This window comes from Manacus candei, unplaced genomic scaffold (genome assembly GCF_025592945.1).
Source record: "Manacus candei isolate 608988 ecotype Guabito, Panama unplaced genomic scaffold, ASM2559294v1 h1tg000057l, whole genome shotgun sequence".
Classification (NCBI taxonomy): domain Eukaryota; kingdom Metazoa; phylum Chordata; class Aves; order Passeriformes; family Pipridae; genus Manacus; species Manacus candei.
Window position 1 is genome coordinate 7,618,600 of NW_026138105.1, and position 20,532 is coordinate 7,639,131.

A 20,532-nucleotide genomic window follows, 5' to 3' on the forward strand; every position below is an offset into this window, starting at 1 on the left:
GATTGGCATGATTTAATTAGTGTACAGGTTCTTCCTGTCCCTTTGGATTTATTAGATTGTGCTGTGTCACTCTGGGAGGATTGTGTTCAATATTCCACCATCCTGACATGGTGAATGGAAGTTCTTAAAAAGTTTATGGTTTGTAGAAGTGTTGGCAGTGAGTGCTGAGGGCTTTTCCTTCCCTTTTCAGAAAACCAGCAGTGAAGGAATGTGATATATTGCTGGCATGTGATGCAATTCCTGGCCACAATTGACTGTTGTTAGTGTAAAACAGAGGAGCCCAAACTGACACTTGTGCTCTTGGCCGGGATCGGCGGCGTGGACTGGAACGTTGACTTGGCAAGTTTTAATGGATTCAAGTGAATAGTTTGCTGGAGGATGTTTGCTTTGTTGTGGTTTGCTTTTTGTTGGGGAGGGCAATTTAATTTTCTTTTAATGTAGGTGAATTTGAATGCTGATGAAAGTTGAAAACTGCAGAAGTCTTAGAATCTGAAACCTATATTTTTTTGAGATGCCACATAAGTGTCCCGCAGCATTGCATCCATGTGTCTGTTCCAGGGAATTCACAGAACAGTTACTTTTGTTTCCATGATGTTCAAGCCTTGGCCTCTCTTCTGAAGAGCATAAAAAAGGATCCAATTAGTGTCAGTTGCATAATAGGGGGATGTTTTTGTGATGTGGAACCTGCCCACTGGGAACTGGACTGAAATTCAGCCCAAAGATCAAACGCTGGTCGTGAAACCTGGCCCAGATGTGCATGAGTGGAAGGGGGCTGGAAAGCTGTATATCCTGAGCCACAATCCTGGGATGTGGCTGGCTGGCTGCACACTTGCAGAGGTTCACTCCTTCCAATAATGGTGCCTCTGAAGTGAAAAATCTGAGGGTGTTCCCACATTCAGAGCCGGCGATGGATGTTCAGAACTGCAGCTCCATTCCCTGCTCACACCAAATCAGGTGGGATATTTCCTGCTGTTTCGTGGGATTTCCAAAAACTACCTTTTCCCCTTGTCCCAGATAATCCATAACAGCATCCACAGCCTCAGACTCTGTGGAGCAGCTGTGGTGTCCTGCTGCAGGTGACAGACACCTCCCTGTGCTCACCTGTGCCACATGAGGATCCATGAAGGGAACCAGAGGTGCTGAGAACTTGGCATTTTGGCTCCATGGAGAACAGTGAACCTTGCACACCTTGATCCTTGCTCCTATCCTGGAGCTGACAGAGGTGGGTTTTAGGGTGGATTCCTGCCTCTCCAACCGTCTTTTTCCAGAAGACTTCTGAAAATGGCTTGTGTTCAAAGAGTTTTATATCTGTGAATCTTAGTTGAAATTAAACCATGTTTTATAATGTTGCTGGCACAGGGGAGGGTGTAGCAGCCATGAATCTCTGGAAAATAAGACTAAAACCCTTCAGAGAAAAAGCAGTGCCCCCAGCAGCCATTGGGGAGGCAGAGCTGAGGAGGAATATGTAGTATCTGTTCTGGAAAGACTGGAATTAGTGACATTCTGCTGATAAAATTTAGCTTCAAGGGTCAGACTTCATTCTGTAATATGTTAATGTTTATTTTCCATTATTTATTTTTTAGGAGTAAATGTAGAACTACCTCCTCCATACGAGGACTGAAGTTTGGGAGTTGTGCAGTGGGAAAATGCACGTGGTTTGCTAAGGCAGTCTGCTTTGGTCTCCAGCTTCCACACTATGAGATCATCACATGCCAGTCAAATTGACAGAAAAAAAGCTGAAAGTTCCCTTTAAAACATGATGCTTGTTAGATTAAAATATTTCTTATTAATGTCCTATTCTTGACAACTGAAGGAACACAGTTGTCTGTGAGTGCCCTGCCTTGCTTTGCAGCCCAGACACCAGTTGCAGTTGGTATATTTTACTCCAGATTCAGAGCTGTGGTGACCCTGCCAAATAGTTTCTTAGTTGCATTTAAAAATAAAAAGGCTGTTTAGACATTACAATCCACAGAGGGTCTGAAGTCAGTGTGTCCTAAGATGAATACAAATCACAGACAAAAAGTGTTTTGTTGGGAGGATCACAAATGGAACTGATTACTGCTAGACAGTGTGGATTTCCTTCTGGAGGATGGAGCTGATAGAATTCCTTCCTGACAGCTAGAAATTATAATTGAGTTGGGGGATTTTTTTCTGTGTTTCAAACTTTACCAACCTTCAAAATGAGTAAGAGGGATGGAATCCTAATCAGTCTGCAGTTCTGCCTATAAACCAGGATTTAAAACTAAATATCCATCCAAGTGCCCAGTTCCTGTGGAGGTACTGCTGACAATGTCAGAGCTGTGGTTTTGTCAAGCATTTAACTTCATGTGGCTTAAAGTATCTCTTACAGGTCAGTGACAGAATTCAATTTACAGATTGACCACAGATCTCATTTGGGGAAGAACCGGTTTCATTGTGGCATTGAGTAAAATGGAATGCTCTATTTAAAATGTTTCCCTACCAAGTCTTTGCTACACATTTAGCAGAACTCAACCTTTGGGAAAGCTCTAAGAGGTTTTCTTAAGAATTATGGATGCATTGGTGAAGAACAACCCCTTCCCTTTGCAGTAGTGTTCATCTCTGATTGCACTACTACTTTTTCCACCCAGTTTTCCCCTTCTTCCCTCTTGTTTGCCTCCTTTCTGCTGCCTACAGAAATCAGACTATGCTTTGCTCGCTGATGGAGGAGGGCAGGGAATAGGGAATGATCAGGGTAATGATGGTCTGGTTTTTCAGCCCACTTTGCTCTTTTGGGACTGATCTGCTTTTCTCGTGCAGCCAAGGACAGGCCACCTCACCCAGCTGAACTTCCTCCATCTTCCAGGCTACTGAGTTTGAGGGCAGTTTGAGTCAGGATAGGCCTGGAGCTTGTAATTTCTTGATCAGGAAGAATTTCTTCACAGAAAGGGTGGTCAGGCATTGCCGAGGGAGGTGGTGGAGTCCCCATGCCTGGAGGTGTCCAAGGAAAAACTGGATGTGGCACTCAGAGCTCTGGGATGTATTTTCCAGCCTTAATGATTCCGTGAAAGGCTGACTTGGCTCTGGAAATAACTATGGTGTTAGCCTAAAATAGAAACAATTTGAGTGTTTCCCTAGCAGTCATGAATGTCACATTTTTATGCCATGAGTTACCTCTCTTTTTTAATTAAAAGTAAATTTTTTAATTAAAAGTAATTCCGAGGAATGACTTAGTCCCAGTGATAAGTGGGGTTTGCCCTGCCTTGGAAGGGCTGTGCTGGACAGGATGGGTGTAGCTTTCTGCAACTTGCCTACAAAGCTAAATAAATGCAAAGCAGCTTATTGCTCAATTATGCTGACTTTAGCAACTAGGTAGGACAAATTAAAAAAAGAAAAAGAGAGTATCTAGTCTCAACCTGGGTATTTAATGGGTCCCAAAATGTGCTGAACTCTTTAGTCTAAATGGGCTCTTTAGTGTGGTGTCAAATAAGTTAAAAAGCAAGGGAGCTTTACAAAACTGCCTTCATTGTTTAAACTTGTCTCACACGTTAAGGCTAATGTACATTTATTCAGACTGACAAAGTGCTGAATTTACACAACAGGGATAGTAATAATTAGGTCAGATACTTTTTAAATGGGGGAGGAGAGGAGAGTGGAAATACTTGACTCTTTTATGCTTATGAATGGAAATTATTATTAGCACTGGCCAGGCCAGTGTGCTGTTCTCACCCCCATCGATTCCCTTTCACAGCCAGTGCCCGTCCCTGCTCCCACCCTGTCTGCTCCAGCTGCCAGTCAGGCTTTGCAGTACATGTTACTTGTGAGAACACGGTATTCCTAATGTGATTAACATGTATTTTTAGTGAGCCCAGAACTGTCCTTTGAAGTTGGTCTCCTCATCCCTGCTGGGATCTGACTGGGACCAATAAATTACATTAACAAAATTGAAAACTCGGTCATTATAACTGCATTGTCTGTTCAAGCTGATGGAGTTGAGCTCTAATCTTTTACTTAAGGCTACCCAGTTCTTATATATTTATTGTGTTTACCTTAATTGTTCACATCCCTGCAGTCCCAGGTGAGAAGAGGTGTCTGTACCTTGCACCTTTCTCAGATATTTGGTGTTGGTGACCCCTAGGACAGAATCCCGGATTAGTTAGTCCATGGAGCTCATCCAGCACAGCAGGATTTGTTTCTCCAAGACTGTTTTTTCTTGTCTTTCCTAATATTTGAACAAGCACTCTTGTTTAATTCAGTGAAACAGAATCTGCTTGCATTTGAATTGTGGTCAGCAGCGGGCATGCTGGGCTGGTTGGATCTCTTAAGCTGGAGCCATTTACTTTCCCACTGAGATTTAAGCTACTCCAACCTCATTTGGTTTGCATGTCCCCATTCTTTTAGGAATCATTGAACACTCTCCATCCCTCCCGACTGGCTGCAGCAGGGAGGCTGGGCACAGCCAGCCTGGCATTCTTGTGTTTTCCGTAAAAAGAGTTGGAATTTGACTGAATGGGGGAAGATTCAACTTCCCCAGCTACCTCAACTACCCTGAGAACAAGCACCTGTAAATGAATGAGGATTCACCCGGGAATTCATCCTGGGGAATGCGACATCCCCAGCAGGGAGTGAACAGAGGCATCCCGAGCATCCTGGGGGCTGTGAAATGTATGGATCCCGAAGGGAATGGCTGAGCTGGAGTTGCCGCAGGGCGGGGCGCTTGGCTGGGTTTAGTCTTTTGAGGCTTTTTCTTTTATTTTAATTTTATTTTAGGAATTTTGAACCAAACTGCCCCCGCGTCCCGAGGCCGGGCTGCACTTCCAGGCGGTGGCCGGGAGGTGGCGGCAGCGGCCCGGGCACGGGGCACCGCCGGGACGGGGGGACAGGGAGGGGACAGAGGGGGATTGGGAGGAATGGGGAGGGATAGCAGGGGACAGGAGGAGGAAAGAGGGGAAACAGGGGTTGGACAGGACGAGCAGGGTCCGTCAAGACCCCCTGCCAACCCAAATTTTGCCCTCCTAAAAGTCCTTGTTCGCTTTGGTGCCCAAAGTTTCCCGAAACTCCCCAACCGTGCTGTGAGTCATCTCCGTTTTTCAGGCGTGATCGATGTCTCGGCTGTTAACAGCTCTGCTAAAGCTTTCCCTGCTGGCACCTACAGGAATGTGCCCTGATTCCCTGCGAGCCCAAGTGACAAGGAGATGGTGCTGCAGCACCATGCGGGGTCCGGGGAGCAGCGGGAGCTGAGACAGAGGTTTGCTGGGGTGTCTGCCCCGAAAAATCTGGGATCTCAGCATACTTCTATTGTCCCTGTTGTCCTTTCCTTATTTCTCAGTTGTTTGCATACATAGGTTGTTTGTATGCACTTAATACCGGGAATGCATCGCAATTACGAGTAGGGAAATACTAATAGTGATAAAGAGCTGGACTGCAGAGAGAGCAAGTGCCCGACTTCTCATAGGATGATTCTTAAGTGAAAACAGCAGGATTTATTTGACTGCTTAATACACTGATTTTTCAAAGCGAGTTGGTCAGAAAATAGAGGTTTCGTTATGCAGAAAATTCCAGTCCTTTGGAGCTTGTTTCCATCCCAGATCAGAATGAAAAGCACAAGCTACTCCCCCAAGTAATGTTCTGTAAGAGGTTGATTTGGGATAGCTGAGTTGGATCCGTTGCTTGAGTTGTTCCAGCAATGTTCAAATATTTTCTTAATAAAAACAAGCTACTCAGAGAATTAACATTTAATATATCTTAAATTTGAAATGAAATCAAATATTTCGTTCTTTCACCCCATAAAAACACTGCAAATAGCTGCATGTTTGGCACTTAAATCCTGTTTTCTGGCATCTGTATTACACTGAAACATTTTCTCCTTGAAATATTTAGTGCTCCACAGCGGTTTTGGAGAGATCCCTGAGTCAAGTTACCTGTAGTTGGAATTTTAAAAACAAAAGAGGGAAAGAAAAACTTGTCTTCTATTTTAGGGTCCTGCAGTACTGGAAATGCAAACGCTGCAGAGTGAATATTTAACTAGTGCATGAGAATCTCAAAAAGTGTAAAGCAAATGCCATGCAGCCTCTTTGCCTTGTTCAACTAGAGCAGCATTAAGACATTAAAAATAGATTTACAGATTTCATAATGCGATTGCAACATTCACACAGGTTGGGATTTTTAATTTAACTTTGAACTGGATAATGCAGATTGCACGGAGACCAGAATGGACTATATTCTAATGGGAGAATTTGCCTTACACAGGATTAACATATCAAAGGCAGAGGAGGATTTTTGGAGGAGATGGCACAATGATCTGACGTGCTTGTTGGGTTGGCATCCTACTAAAGCTCTTGGCATCAGAGCAGGGTTTCAGACCATTTCAGGCAGTGGGGAATGAGGGAGGCACTTGCTCTGCTTCTGTCCTGTTGCTCCGTGTTGCCCACGTGTGGTACAACAGGCTGGTAAATTTTGCTTCAATCTTCTCTTGGTGTTCGAGGTGTGAGCAAACAGCCCTTTGCTGAGAGGTGGCACCGTCCTGGGGGAAGTCATGCCCCTCTGTGAGCAGGTTGTGGGTTTGCTGGGACTGCCCATAGCTCTCCCAGTCAGTGGTGATTTGCTTCCATTCCCATCCTCATGGGTTGTTTACTGTTCACTCAGACTAAAGATGTTGCCTCTGGAAGCTATGCTTGATGTGAGCCCAAGTATTTCAGTGTTCTCAGTCTTCTTTTGAGGATTTATTAGTACAGCAGGAGTGTGTGTAACTTTTGGAGATGAGGAGCACTCACAGATCCCTTCCCTGCTTTGCTCACTGGAGCCGAGTGCCAGCCCCTGCTCTGCAGTGCCAGTGGCTCCGCTCTGGCAGGGGTGCTGCACAGAATTTGCTGTTACCTGGAGAAGTTCTGCTGTGTTTGTGAGAGATTTCAGCACTCAGCATTGACTTACTTTTAAAAAATTAATGAAAAAAAAAAAAACAACAAGAAAAGGCAGTGTTTTAGCACTGCAGGCTGGATGAGTTAATAGATGTCATCCTCTCCTGCTTCTTTCCCCACAACTGCCATCACGCCCTGACTGAGGTGTAGTTGATGATGTTGGCTTGACTGCCAGTCTAAATAGTATTGCTAGAAAAGTAATCCAAGGCAGGGAGGTGTTCAAAGAATTTGTGTCCCTTACAAGAGTGGATAGTTGTGACATTTTGGATGTGCAGTGGCAAAGGTGAAGAGCAGAAGGGACATAGGCAGGTCCTGAGTAGCAAATGCTGGGGTAATGGGGGGCAGCCTGTGCTGCTGTCAGTTCTCCTCTGCTCTGGATACTTCTCCTTGGAATAGACTTTTCAGCACAGCTGTGCTGGAGAGGACAACTGCTCCCCTGCCAACCAACCAGAGTAATGAAATCATTTGCTGTTTCACTCCAGAAGGATCAAACACACTCTTACCACCTGTACTTAGAAAGGAAGGATACACCTCTGAGCCCCCTGCACATGGCAGTAGTGTCATTTTGAAGGTGTTGTGTCTGTCAGACATTACTTTGTATCCCAACACAGGACATCATACTACCTGCTGCCTCCTGAGGAAGTATATTCCTTAGCCCAGTCCCTACCTGTGTTGTAGCAAAATGTCTTACGTGAAAATCAACCTCTTTGACAGAAGGTTCTCCTGGACAGCTGAACTCCCAGGACCACATTAATGAGCTTTTTCCTGGCAGAGTGGAAGCAGAGTGTTTGCAAGTACCAACAGCCCTAAATCCCTCTGCCCTCAGACCTTGCAGCCCTCACTGCTGTGGGGAGCTCTGCGTGCTTAGCTGAGATGGTGGCGTGTCAAGATCACAGGGATTATTGTTGTTTTCCAGCAATGTCAGAAAATGGTCCATATGAAAACAACTGAGTGATGGGATGAACAAAAGGAATTATGAAAACTATATAATTTTGTCTGAGAACTCTGATGCCTTCTGGGAAGTATCATATAATACCCAGCATGAAACATCCCATCAAACACGGACAGCACAGACGTGGAGCAATGTTGAGCAAGAAGTTTGACCAGAGCAACGATTATTGATTTCAAAACATTCTAGTGCTGTGTGGCCACAACAATCCGAGGCAAAATTGGAGTAGTCAGAGAGAATCAAAGCAGTGCAGACATGCTGCTCACACGACTGTTGAAGATCACTTCATGCAGATATGCAACAGCTGCAACAAGTTTCATGCGGAGACATGTCTTTATATTGAATTAAAATGTAGGCATGGGCTCTCATAGGGGAAGGAATGCTGTCTGAAAGGAGCAGTGAGCCCTCTGCATCTGCAAGGAGAATTCCTGTTGAGTCAGATCAAAAGTGAAGGAGAGGTGAGCAGTTTTGGTGCCGCCACTTGGGCTGAGGATTGTTTGTGACCTGGGCTATTTCCTTACCTCCTCAGAAATGAAAAATTAGGTTGTTTGTGAGCTTGTGTTGCTGCTGCCTGTGTGATAGTTGTCCTGAGGATAAGGATGCTGTGTTTTGCCAGGGCACAAATTAAGCCCTTGCTTTTACACTTGGCCTTTTTTTAATCTACTCTGCTGCTCCCCAGCCAGCTACAGCAGCTCAGGGGTTCACGGGCCATTTCCAAACGACCTGTGCATGATAACAAAGAAAAACAAACTTTCATTCACTATGTGGCGGTCTCTAACCTCCACTTGAAAGTGTCTGGGGATCACCAAAATTGAACATGCTGAGAGCTGGCCCCTATTAGTAATTAGTCAGATACACCAAACCCAGCAGATCCCTATGTGTGTATTTGTCTGAAGGGTACAGGCATTTTCCCAGTGTGGTCATTTTCATGCCAAAATGTTGGATTTTGATGGCACAGAAAAGCTGTCAAGAAGGAGATTGTCACACAATACATCTGAAATGTCACTTTGAAAGTCCCTGTGTTTTTACATTATTTCTTTGCTTTGTTTCTTCTAAACCAGAAGTCACCTGGCTGAGGAATCTGGTCTGTGTTGGGTAAAATCCATGATAGTATTTACAAGTGAAAGTTGCTGATTTTATCTGTTCTTCTTTTCAAGTTGTCCTGTGTTTAATGACAGCTCTTTTTCTCTGAAATGAAATTTCAGATTTATCTGAAACAAAGCAGCCAGTACTTGTGAAATGGGTTCATTCCTCCCTACTAGATCTGGGTTCAAGATTTAGAGATTATTGAAACTGTTTTCTCTAATTCAGCTTGGAGCATTCCTGTAGGATCTTTAACCTCTGAGCATGTTTCCTTTCATCAGCAGGTATTGCAATAGTCTGCAATGACTTTTTCTCCTTTTGGGCAGAAGTTAAGTATGAATTTATAACACAATTGCATTAAGATTTCAGAACTGTGCTGCAGAAACTAATCGATGTTGCTGTGCTCTTCCTTGCCTTGAGATTACAAGCAAGTAACACCCCATTTGATATAGTTAAACTTCCCATACCTTGGATGACCTACTGAGCTCCAGAATATTTTTATTAAGCTTCTCTGAAATAATTTTCAAAGGATGCAAACCTAGGCTTAGCTGTTAGACAACTGTTACCCATGGTCTTTAAAGAACATGCTGTAACCTTTTTGCTAAACAATCTGCTCAGCTGTTACCAAGTTTTACCCAATATTCAAATGAATCTTACTCCTTTTCAACCTTTGCCAAGCTGAGGTTATTAAGAAAGAGATACAAATTAAAAGGATTAAAAATGCAGCTCTAATTAAACACATATGAGCAAAGGTGGCTCTGCCCTGGTTATCTGTGCACATAGAAATATCACACACAACTTAAAACTGCCATAGTCTCCATTAAGTGCTTGCTAAAGGCACCACCAATATAATAACAAGCCTTTTCTAGAGCTTTTACTATGTAGGTCCTAAAATGTTTTAAAAAATGAAATGAGCCCTTGCTCTCCCCACACGCAAAGGAGAAGAAGCTGAGGCAGAGAGGAAGGAGAGGAGCATTCTACAAACTTGAACTACATGACCTCCTCCATGGGGAAGAGCTCCTGGTTGTCTCCAAAAGCTCTGGCAGTGGCACAGGATGGGGATGGCTTGCCTTTCCCATCAGGACTGGTGTTTCTTTTCAGAAGAATGTGCAATGAAAACATATCAAGCTGTTTGGGCTTTCTATGACAAAAGTGAGTTGGTATCTCTTAAATAAGTATCTAAACAAGCCCTTGAAGAAACAAAATCACCAAACAGCATGTGTGATCACAACTCGGCATTTTAAAGGATTAGAGGGGGATTAGGACGTTTGTAAATTCCTCACCAACCTTTTGTAGAGACAGGATGGAATATTTTTTAAAGAATTCACGGGCAGCAACTGTCTGTTAAAAGCCTTTATTCCCCTGATTTGTGCTGGGTGTGGATCGCTTTGTGATATTTTTAAAAGGTAGCATAACACAGCTCATCAATCTAGGCTGCATATAAATCCTGTTTTGTATGATTCCTAATAAGTTTCAAGGGCATTATGCTCCTCATGAAGAGTGGGAAAACCTCCTTGCACTGGAGTATAACAGGTCCTTTCATTCTCCCTCTGGTGCTGCTGGTTTAGCACACCCACCCAAGGGAATGATATCACCTGGGGAAAAAAAATAAGTTGAGTGAATTTTGATCCCCAAGAAGTGTTCCAGAAAAGCCACTCATATTCTAGTACTTCTGGGGCCAACATATCATGATTAGCTTGAACATTCACAGGAAATAATCAGGGTTCAGCAGACAGGATAACAGGACTTACCTGCTTTTTCTGGGAATGGGAGACAAAGGTGGACAGGAAAGGAGAGGAACACCCTGACTCACACCTGCATCCAGGTGAGATGAGCTGACAGATCATTTGGATATGAAGAGTATTAAACAGGGATGTTCAGAGCATCCCTCAGGCCGAAAGGAATAGGAAATACCATTTAAAAAAAATCTGTTTGCTTGAATGGGTTAATTTTTCAGTATTATTTTTGGCTACTGTCATCCTCTCACCAAAGCTGCTGAGGATGGAGTTTCTATGCTGCCCAGCTCTACCTGTAGCTTCCAGCAAGGTAGAGCAATCCTTATCTATCTGCAGATATGCCAAGGATAAGGCAACAAAAACAGGCTACAAACTTTGGGCTGAGCTTTTAGCTAAATTTTTTTTCCCAAAAAGTCTGAATGTTCAAAGCTCTGCACCTGACAATTTCCTCTGTATTATAATTTTGCTACTGTTTCTTTAGCCAAAAGCTAATCTTGACCATGAAAGGTATTTTGGGTTAAGAATGTGAATTTAAAGCATCCTATCTAGTACTTAATAGCCTGTGTGTGACCACTTACTCCTACTAGTCTGAAGATATCTCAGAGCCATCACCCTTGCAGGTCCTCAGGAACTGGTGAATGTTTCTGGACAAATAGGTGAGCAAAAGCTGCAGCAGCTCTGCCTTTAACAATGACACAACTTCTTAGCAAATTTCCTTATTTCTTTCATTTTTACTCTTGGCATTTACCAAGGTACAAATATAAAGAGTTTTTCTAGAAAAGAAATATGCAGGATTTATATACATATATACCCCTGGAAGTGTTCAAGGCCAGGTTGGCTGGGGCACTGAGCAACCTGGTCTAGTGGAAGGTGTCCCTTCACATAGCAAGGGGTGGAACAAGATGAATTTTAAGGTCCCTTCCAACCCAAACCATCCTATAAATCCTTGCTTTAGAGGAGGGAGGGAGAGTCAGCTGCAGTGTCAGGCTTCTGGCCCTTTGCTGTTGTATGAGCTGGTGACTCAGGTATAAATCCAAATGCCTGGGCCACCACCCAGGCAGCACCACAAGGAAAGGAGGGGGTCCCACCCCACGTCTGTTTGACTGGTTCTTTGCTCCCTTCTGGCTCCTCTTCGCTTATACTCAGAGCGGTGTTCGTTTTGCCAAATTCTCTGTGGAGAAGTAGGGCATGGGGATGATAATTTTTGTTGCTACTTGTCCTTCAGACATGGCCCACGAGTCCTGGCCCAGGGCCAGGCTGCAGAGGTTCCTGTGCTGCTGGTCCTCTCTAACCAGAGGTGCTTCTCTGTGGAAACACAAACACGGTGTTTCACATGGCCACCCCTTAGGAAATGCAGTAATTCACAGCAGTTTAATTAACCCTGAAAAGCCACTGTACTGAAATGCAGCCACCTGTAAGGGAGAGCAGAGCCAGCACCGGGGTTAAATGGGAGAAAGGTCCCCATTTTAAAGCAGAGGAGTAGGTGTAAACCTTCTCTTTAGAAGTGGGGAGGGATCAGTACTCACAGGCCCACCGGGAGCCCAGCTCATTGCTAATTGCAGCTTCACCTTTTAGCTATATATAAAAAAAAGATAATCCTTGAATATTTAATGTCCTATTTCATCATGACCACAGAGGTTAATTGGGAAATAGGAATAACTGGAAGAGAGGGGCAGAGACCAGAGCACCACTGGGCAGCCCTTAGCCAGGGTTGAGGCACAGATACCTGCCATCCCTGCTGGGCAGGGCAATGGAGGAGCACCCATCACCTTAAAAAGGTGAGGGTTTTGCTCTTCTTGGTCTGTTTCTCTCTTCCTCTTCCACGCTTTAATAATTCCTGGGTGACTGACAGTGACCTCAAGGTCAGGAGTCTCCAGTTAACAGCCAGGAAATGCCCTTCCCATCGGTCATTATTGTCTAATTAACGACTTGCAATATTTCACAATCAGTGTCAATGACACAAGATGCCATTTGCAGGGGTGGGGGCTGCAGAGCACTTAGCATCTTTCCTGGGAAGGCTGGGCAGTGGGATGCAGAGGTGCAGAGGCTGAGGACATGCCCAGGCTGCTGGGCTCCAGGCTCAGGAGTGCTGCCTCCAGTCCCAGTTATGCCAAGAGGAAGGTTTTTCACAAGTACATTTCCTAGGAATGGTCTCTCCCTCTACCTGACAAGGAAGGTGATGGGAGAAGGAAGTGCATTTCAATGTCCTGGCTGGCTTACATGGAAAAGCAGCTCAGAAACCGCTGTGGAGTAAGGAGGCTCAAAGGTTGGAGATCCCTGCTGGCATGGAGTCCATGGGAGTCCTCTGGGGGCCACTTTAACCCACTAATCCAGCAGAAAATTCACACAACAGAAGCAATGCATGGAGGTATCCAGTAAGTGCCAGGAGCTGGATCCTGCTGCTGGGCTCTCAAAACAAGAAGGAAGAGAAAAACTGCCTCCCCCCCCCAACACACACTTTCTGGCACAGGTGAGCTGTGTTGGTGCAGACACCCACAAAAGAGCAGCCTGAGGCCACGTGCTCTGCAAGTGGATCTGGACACTGCTGCAGCATGCAGCAGCTGGTGAGCATCAGGAGCACAAGGACACATCCATATCCTGCTGAGATGGGGCACACGGTGAGACATGTCCACCAGCACCATGCTCTGTCCTCCAGCCTGCCCTTCGCCACTACCCCAGCCAATTCACCCCTGGAAAAATATCATAAAACTGAACCAATTTGCTTCAATGCAGGCATGCAATTGCTCATCTGGCACCCAGATGCCTTCACACTGGATCTGGCATCTTCTGGCAGCCCAGCCTTGCAGAGAGGATTAATATGGAGCCGCAAACTTCACAGCACTGTAATTTCATGTGACCTTCTATCTGCAGGCACCGGGTGTTGTGGTGGTTTATCGACAGCAGTACAAATGTACCTCACGTGCCTGGAGAATGAATGCAGCATGTACAGATGCTCCTGGTGAAGCCACAGTGGAGGGACCAGAACAGAGGAATCTGGATTGAGAGCTCCTTTCTTTTCAGGATCACTTCAGGGAATGATGACGAAGTGTGTAAGTGTTCTCCCATGTTACACCAGCAAATTGAAGGGGTCAAGCCAAACACCTGAAAAAGTCTAGAAAAATATATATTAAAAAAAATATAGAAAATTCAATAGGAAAAGTATTTACTATTACAAATGATGCTGCAAATGAATAAGATGAAACACAGCTGAATCCTTTTAAAATGCACTTCGCTATTTACAGTTGTTCACTGGAGATGTTTGGGATGCAGTCAGTGCTGATAGTTCCTTTGGAGAACCAATCCTTTTATTTGTGGAAACCATCCACCTGCAGTTAGAGAAAAAAAATAATAGAAACAATCAGTAGCCTATCACTGTAGCCTAGCTGAGGGTAGGAAGAGCAGAATAAATTAACTGAAGGTTCTCTGTTGAGACTGTGCTTTTAAAGGGTCGAAGATGATGATCAGTGAGGAGCATAACTCCTGACAGCCCCACTCCTGCTCTATTCAGCAGTGATACCTAAAACCTGGGTATTTCTGGGCCATGGTTGCTTTTTATCAGACTAGCTTCCCAGCTAATGCTTTCAGAAACAGGTTTGAAATTAAGATTTCCATATTTATGTGCCTATTAACATAGGTACATTAAAAAACTTAATGAGCTTATGTAACAAATTGCTGTATGACATTGTTAACAACTCAAGAGAGGATCTGTACTTAGGGAGATAAGAATGGCATTTGCAATGGCACCAGCTCGGGTAAAATTACAAGGAGCATCAATTGCATGGTTCGGGGAGACTGTCCTGAGACTGGAGCCAGCGAGGTGTGTGCGTGGGGAGCCCTGTGCCATAACCCACTTGCAGAGCTCCAGCAGGGCGACACAGCCCTCAGCCTCCACCCAGGGATTTTCCATAGGGAACGAGATGAGTCCGTGGTTGCAGCCCAAGTCTCGGCAGAGTCAGCATCACCTCTTTGCCATCACAGCCTTCCTGCGCTGAGCAGGACCCTTTGGGCATGTCTGCAGATTCCAGAGCTTTCCCTGTGCCTGCTCTGAACCGGCTCCATGTGTCAGCAGGGCTGGGAGGCTGCCAGCCATGGCTCTTCCTGCTCCAGGAGGGAATCGGTGTCTCGGGCACTGCAAGGGCTCCTGCAGCTCCCAGATCACATCTGGCCAGCTCGGGGCAGGGGCAGGGCGAGCTGGAGGTGTTTGTAGCTTGTAGATATGCTTTACATTTCCGTGTTTCCTGCTTCCCCACTATAAACAAGGAAATGCCGCATCCCCAAACTTTTGGGACAGGAAGATGGCGTGTTGCCTACATGTGTAGGTAGTGTGAAGGCAAGCAGAGCGTGGCAGATGTTCAGTCTGGGACTGCTGGAGATGTAAATTCCCCCGTGCTTGTGTGCAGACACAATCCTCACTGCTGACCAGACTCATGGGCACAGCACGTTCTCCTGAGAAGCTGAGGAATGACTTTTAGGGAGGGAGAGCTCAGGATTTAAAAAAGTGAGTGCTCAGAGCCTTCCCCTCCGCAGTTAGTGCAGAGTTTTATGTGGACAAAGTGGGACTCTTCCACCCACTGTCCCAGGAAACCACCACTGGGCAACAGCTGTGGCAGCAGAAGTGTGAACTCATCCCTCCCTCCCATTCATTGGGAAGCCTCTCTCTGACTATCCACACACCTCTGTTATTAAGCAGGGCCAGGTTTGGGTTCCAGAAGGCACTGTGGGCTTCATGAGGTTTGGCTTGCTTTGCTGGAACAAGCCACAGGTGCAAGTGGCAACTGGTGCCTTGGGCATGGACAAGGAGCCTGGGCGTTCCTGGGGCACTGGGGGTTCTGGAGCACCCTAACTTAAAGGCCTTAGTTTGCTGGCCACCGTGGTGGCTTTTTGTGCTGGCTGGGAAAGAGCAGGTGACACTGCCCCACCAGGGAACAACACCATGACTTGGAAACTGGGAATAGACTTGAACTGCTGAAGGGCTTTGTGCTGTTTGCAGTGATGTTGCTCTGAGCAGCTCCCAACCACAGCTACAGCAGATTTACAGCCTCACTGAAACGCGAGCAAGGGTTCCTTTGGCAAAACTCTGCCGGGATAAGCTATGCTGACAGAAGAGCACTTTAGCTGGTGTATTCTCTGTTTACACAAGGGGAGTGCTTTATCGGGCTGGCTCTGCTGGCAAATCTCCCCTCGGGCTACTGAGTCTCTGCAGCCTTGCTGTGGAGCTGTATGGGCAGAGAATCCGAGGAGAGGAGAGATGCATCCGGCGAGGGGACTTGGAGCCTGCACCGGGCACTTTGCCAGGCTGTCCCCGGGCAAGCAGTGCCCGACAGCCGGGACCCGGGCTGGGTTCAGGTCACTCTGGCAGCTCACCAGCACACACACCCTCGGCGTGGACACCTCGCCGTGCTCTGGGCTAACCCATCATTTGCATGGGTGCAGCTTGACCTGGTTTGAGCCCGTGTCTGCCGCTGGATTTGCATCTGTTCAGCTGAGCTGGTTTTGTTTCGCTCTTGTGATTGTTTTCAATTCTAATGCAGCCCGGCACAAGGAAGTGGTGACCTCGTTCCTCTCCTCTCAGCATCAGGGCTGGCTTTCAAAGGCACCATCCGTCTTGCACTGATTCAACTCTCACTTGTAAAATCTGCCCTGCCTGCCTTTCGAGTTCCCTCTTGTTCCTTGACAGACCCTTGTCCCATGGGTCCCCAAAGCAAAGCTTCCCTGTGCCCCAGAGGGAGAGAGCAGCTCCTCTCACATCCCCTCCAAGGCTTTCCTCAGCTGCTGGCTCATCATCAATCCCAGCTCTGTGGACACCCAAGTCATCTAACAGTACAAATTCAATCTGGATCAGCTGTGAACCTGGGGCTGCCTTTCTGTTGAGTCAGTCAAAACACATGGTTAGAGTCAGCTTTGGAGTTTTTGTGAAATGGTATTGGTGACAGGATAATGGACCAGGTCAGGCTGCAATGGTGTGGGCAGAAGACACCTTATGCAGTGTAAAACTGCTGCAAGTTGAAGTCAGCTTTATTTTTAATACATTTGCATTGATAGAGTGAATTTATATTGACTTAGTGCTTTCCAGTGGTGGATTTTTAGAGGAGGAGGAGGAGATTTAAAGTAGCTTGCACTGTGTTATCTGGTAGTGTCTGGACTGTGGCTCCTAAATCCCATTCCATGGGAACTCTTGGCTCTTTTGTGAAACAACTATGTCAGAGGTTGGAAGTCCAGCAAATACCTTTGTTACAGCACTTAAATTTCTCTGGACTGGACCGGGCACTTCTCACTAGTCTACTAGAAATGTAGCATGGGGAAAGAAAGACCTGGGGAGCAGGTGTGGAGAGCCAGAGCTGCCCAGTCACAGTGGTGCTCCTGCACAAAACTCTGTAAACAGCAGCAGTGATGGGAGATCTTGGAGCATGGGTGCCTGTGTGCAGGCAGAGGGGGAAAGGGATGACAGAGAAAAGGTTGGAAGCCCAGGAATGAAGATGGCTGAAGTGCTGCCTGAATTCAGGTTTGAACTGAAGGGGTTTAACACAAGAAAAATCAGCTGGACATCCCAAGTCTGTGTCCTTTTGCACTCACACCTGCACATAATTAGGCAAACATGAATAAGAGGTTTCTAAGTAGTGTGAATTCTTTCACCACAGAATATCTACTTTGTGCCTTTGCAGCAGTAGTGCTGCATGAAGTTTTGCAAGTAATTTTGCCTGGAAAAAAACCAGATCTATTAAGAAAACACCTAGCACCTGCATATGTTTACTATAGAAACCAAAATCAAGTCCTTGAGAACGCAGCTTGGAGCAGGTTTGGAAGAATTTGGAGGTGTTTGCTGGCACCTGACAGCATTTTATAATGCTGACAGCCCTGCCATGGTACCTTATTAACGTGATTGTCATGGGCAGAGTGCATTAGGTGCAGAGTTCTGACTGATGTAATTTTTACCAGCAGTTCATTTTGTTTTCCCCACACAGCTCTGCTCCATCTTGCCATGCAATGGAGTTGGCAGCTCACCAGGGTACCAGCAATGGAGAACACCACAAAGGAGGGAACGTGGTGCCACGTTGCTGTTTAGAGGGATTAGGAGTTTTCAAGGAACTGGACTGTGGAAGTATAAGAGTAACTGAATTTGTTTTCTTTACTTATTTAAATTGCCTACAGGGAAAATCCTGAGCTTCAACTGACATGACCCATTTCCCTGACATCAAGGTCAGCTTACTGATTTCATCACTCCTTTAAGATGACTGAAGAGTGAAAGGTAACTAGAAATAAGGCAACTGAATTCTCTGTAAATTCTTTCCCTACTGCACAGGTATTGTCTGCATCTCTGCTTTGTATTGTGCTCAAAATACTCTTGGAAAGCATTTAGATTATTTATCTATTAGGATTTTAAACTTGGCACGTCTGTGTATGTCTATGTATGTACGTGGAGAAGTGGATATTTTAAAAAACACACTTAACACACTTGATTGATTCCCTGAAGGTGCAAAGGCTGCAGGATCCCTCAAAGCTGGGGGTGGAAAAGACCCTTTGTACCTGATGCCCATCTCTGTCCATGGAGGATCCTTCCCCAAGCCATCACCATTGTGCCTCAGCACTTTTTTTCCTAAAAGATGGTGCATCATTTAAGGTATTGTGTAGGCTTCATGTACCCTGGGAGCAGAGGGAAGGATGAAGAAGCCTCTCATGGCAGATGTTTTTACAGTGCAAGTGTAGCTCAGTGACAGCATTCACTCCTTTTTCTAGAAGGGGAGAAGGAATGGGAAACTCATATTGAAGGACCTGTGTTAACTACAGCCTGAATTGTGCTGAGCAATGTTTTTTCAGCTCATTTCTGTGTGTTTGAAATGCTTTTTAGCTGGTTAAAGCTATGAGATTCTTTTTTTTTTTTTTGTACTGTTGGGGTTTTTTTCTTATTGTAGTATTAGCAATTAGCTGTAGGAATGTATGATCCACCAACCTTTATTTTTTAAAGTATGAATTATGCCTATTGTGCCAAGAACCTGTTTATCTTTTTGCTTTCAGAAAAAGCCTAAGTAAATCTATGAACACTGATTTTACGTTTAGCATTGTGGTGTTTTGACTGGTTTTGGTTTTTTTTGATCTTGTTTTTGTTTGGTTTGGGTTTTTTTTAAGTGAAGCCTGTTTCCTGCAATAGAGAACTGAGCTTGGTTACACACAGTCCAGCAATGGCAGCCTTTGGAGCAACACTCTGACTAACAGCAATGAAGGTTATGGCACTGCTGTTCCAGTTGGATTTAAAAAGGAGGGAACAAAAAAAATCGGGGCATCTCTCTAGAATGGAATGATCACACCACTGCAGGCAAAATGTCAGAGCCCTGAGAAGGTACCTCAGGATCACTGGGCAAGGATGGAAGGAGCTTGGGGATCGTGGCTCCCACCTCTCTCTTGGTTCCAGCAGATTAGAATCCAGCCCTCAACAGCATTGGATCTATAATTCTTGTTTTATGAATGAGGAGACTGAGGTAAATGCAGCTGCTGTCATATTTGTGGTCATCCCCTGCCTCAAGGACAGGGACAGGCTGGGAATCTGGATCTGCCTCTCCCCTGTCCCATGCTGTGGCTGCAGGCAGGCTCGTGTGAACTCTCTCTCCCAGGTATCTGTCTCCTGCCGCAAACCATCCAGCTCGGCAAAACTTCTTGTGTACGAAAGCCAGGGAAACTCCTTTGCTGGAGCCCGAGGCAGCTGCACATCCCTGCTGAACCTCTGCCACATGCCATGGAGCATCTGACCCAGGGCCTGTGAGCTCCTGGTGCCAAAGCCTGTCACTTCTGCCCGGGAATTGCTAAACATCCTCTCTGCTGCGGGCTCACGGCACGCTATGGCCAGGGGACTCAGCTCCTCCAGCTCCAGCGGGAAGGAGCAGCAGAAAACATAGCTGGAATCTTGTTTATTAAGCAAATTAATAGGTTGGGAAAAAACTAGCCTTAGTGTGGACATGCTTTCTTCTCGCTTCCTGCAGAAGCAGGGGCTGGAAGCTGAGGCAGGGAGCTGGGAAGGCAGTCAGTGTCACAGCCCCGACGGAGGCCGGTCCCTAATACCGCTGTAGAACCATAGAATGGTTTGTGTTGGAACGGACCTTAAAGATCGTCTCGTTCCAACGCCCCTGCCATGCTTAGGGACACCTCCCACTAGACCAGGTCGCTCCAAGCCCCAGCGTGGCCCTGAACACCGTAACAGCGGTGCGGGTGCCCCGAGCCCCGCTGGGCGCTGCCAGCCCCGGGCTGCGGGAGCCTCGGGGGAGTGGGGGCAGCCCGGGGCTGTGCGGATGAACCAGCGGCTCCCAAGCGGCCGCTGCCCTCCCGGAGGGGCACAACTGAGGGCTGCCGCCAGTTAGAGATTTCAGGGATGCTCCCGGTGCCAGCAGCCACGGGGAAACACACGCATAGGCACACACCCCCGTCCCCCGGGGCTCCTTAAAGGGAGGAGAAACGACGGATCAGCGGGAAAAAAACTCTTTAAAATGTCCCGGCTCTGCCGCGGCCGGCGGGATCGGCCCAGCAGCGGGGCACGGCCGTGCGCGGCAGCGGGACCCCCGCGCCCCCCCGGCGGCGGGGCCGCCTCTCGGTGCCCTCCCGGGGCGCGGGGTGGGCAGGTTTGGGCAGGGGGAGGGCAGGCGGGGGGATGCGGAGCGCAGGCGCTGCGCACCGCGCCCAGGTGTGCGCGGCCCCGGCGCGGAGGCGGCTGCGGGAGCCGCTCGGCCCGTGGCTCCGCTGGCGAGGATCGACTGGCAAGTACGTACCGCGGCACTTGTCCCGGGGACCCCCCCGCGCCCCCTCGCCCCCGCAGGAGCCCCTCTGCCCCCCCACTCCGGGCTGTGTGCGGGGGTCCGGCCGCTCCGGGCGGGCTCCGCCGCGGGGGACGGGGCGGGGGGGACAC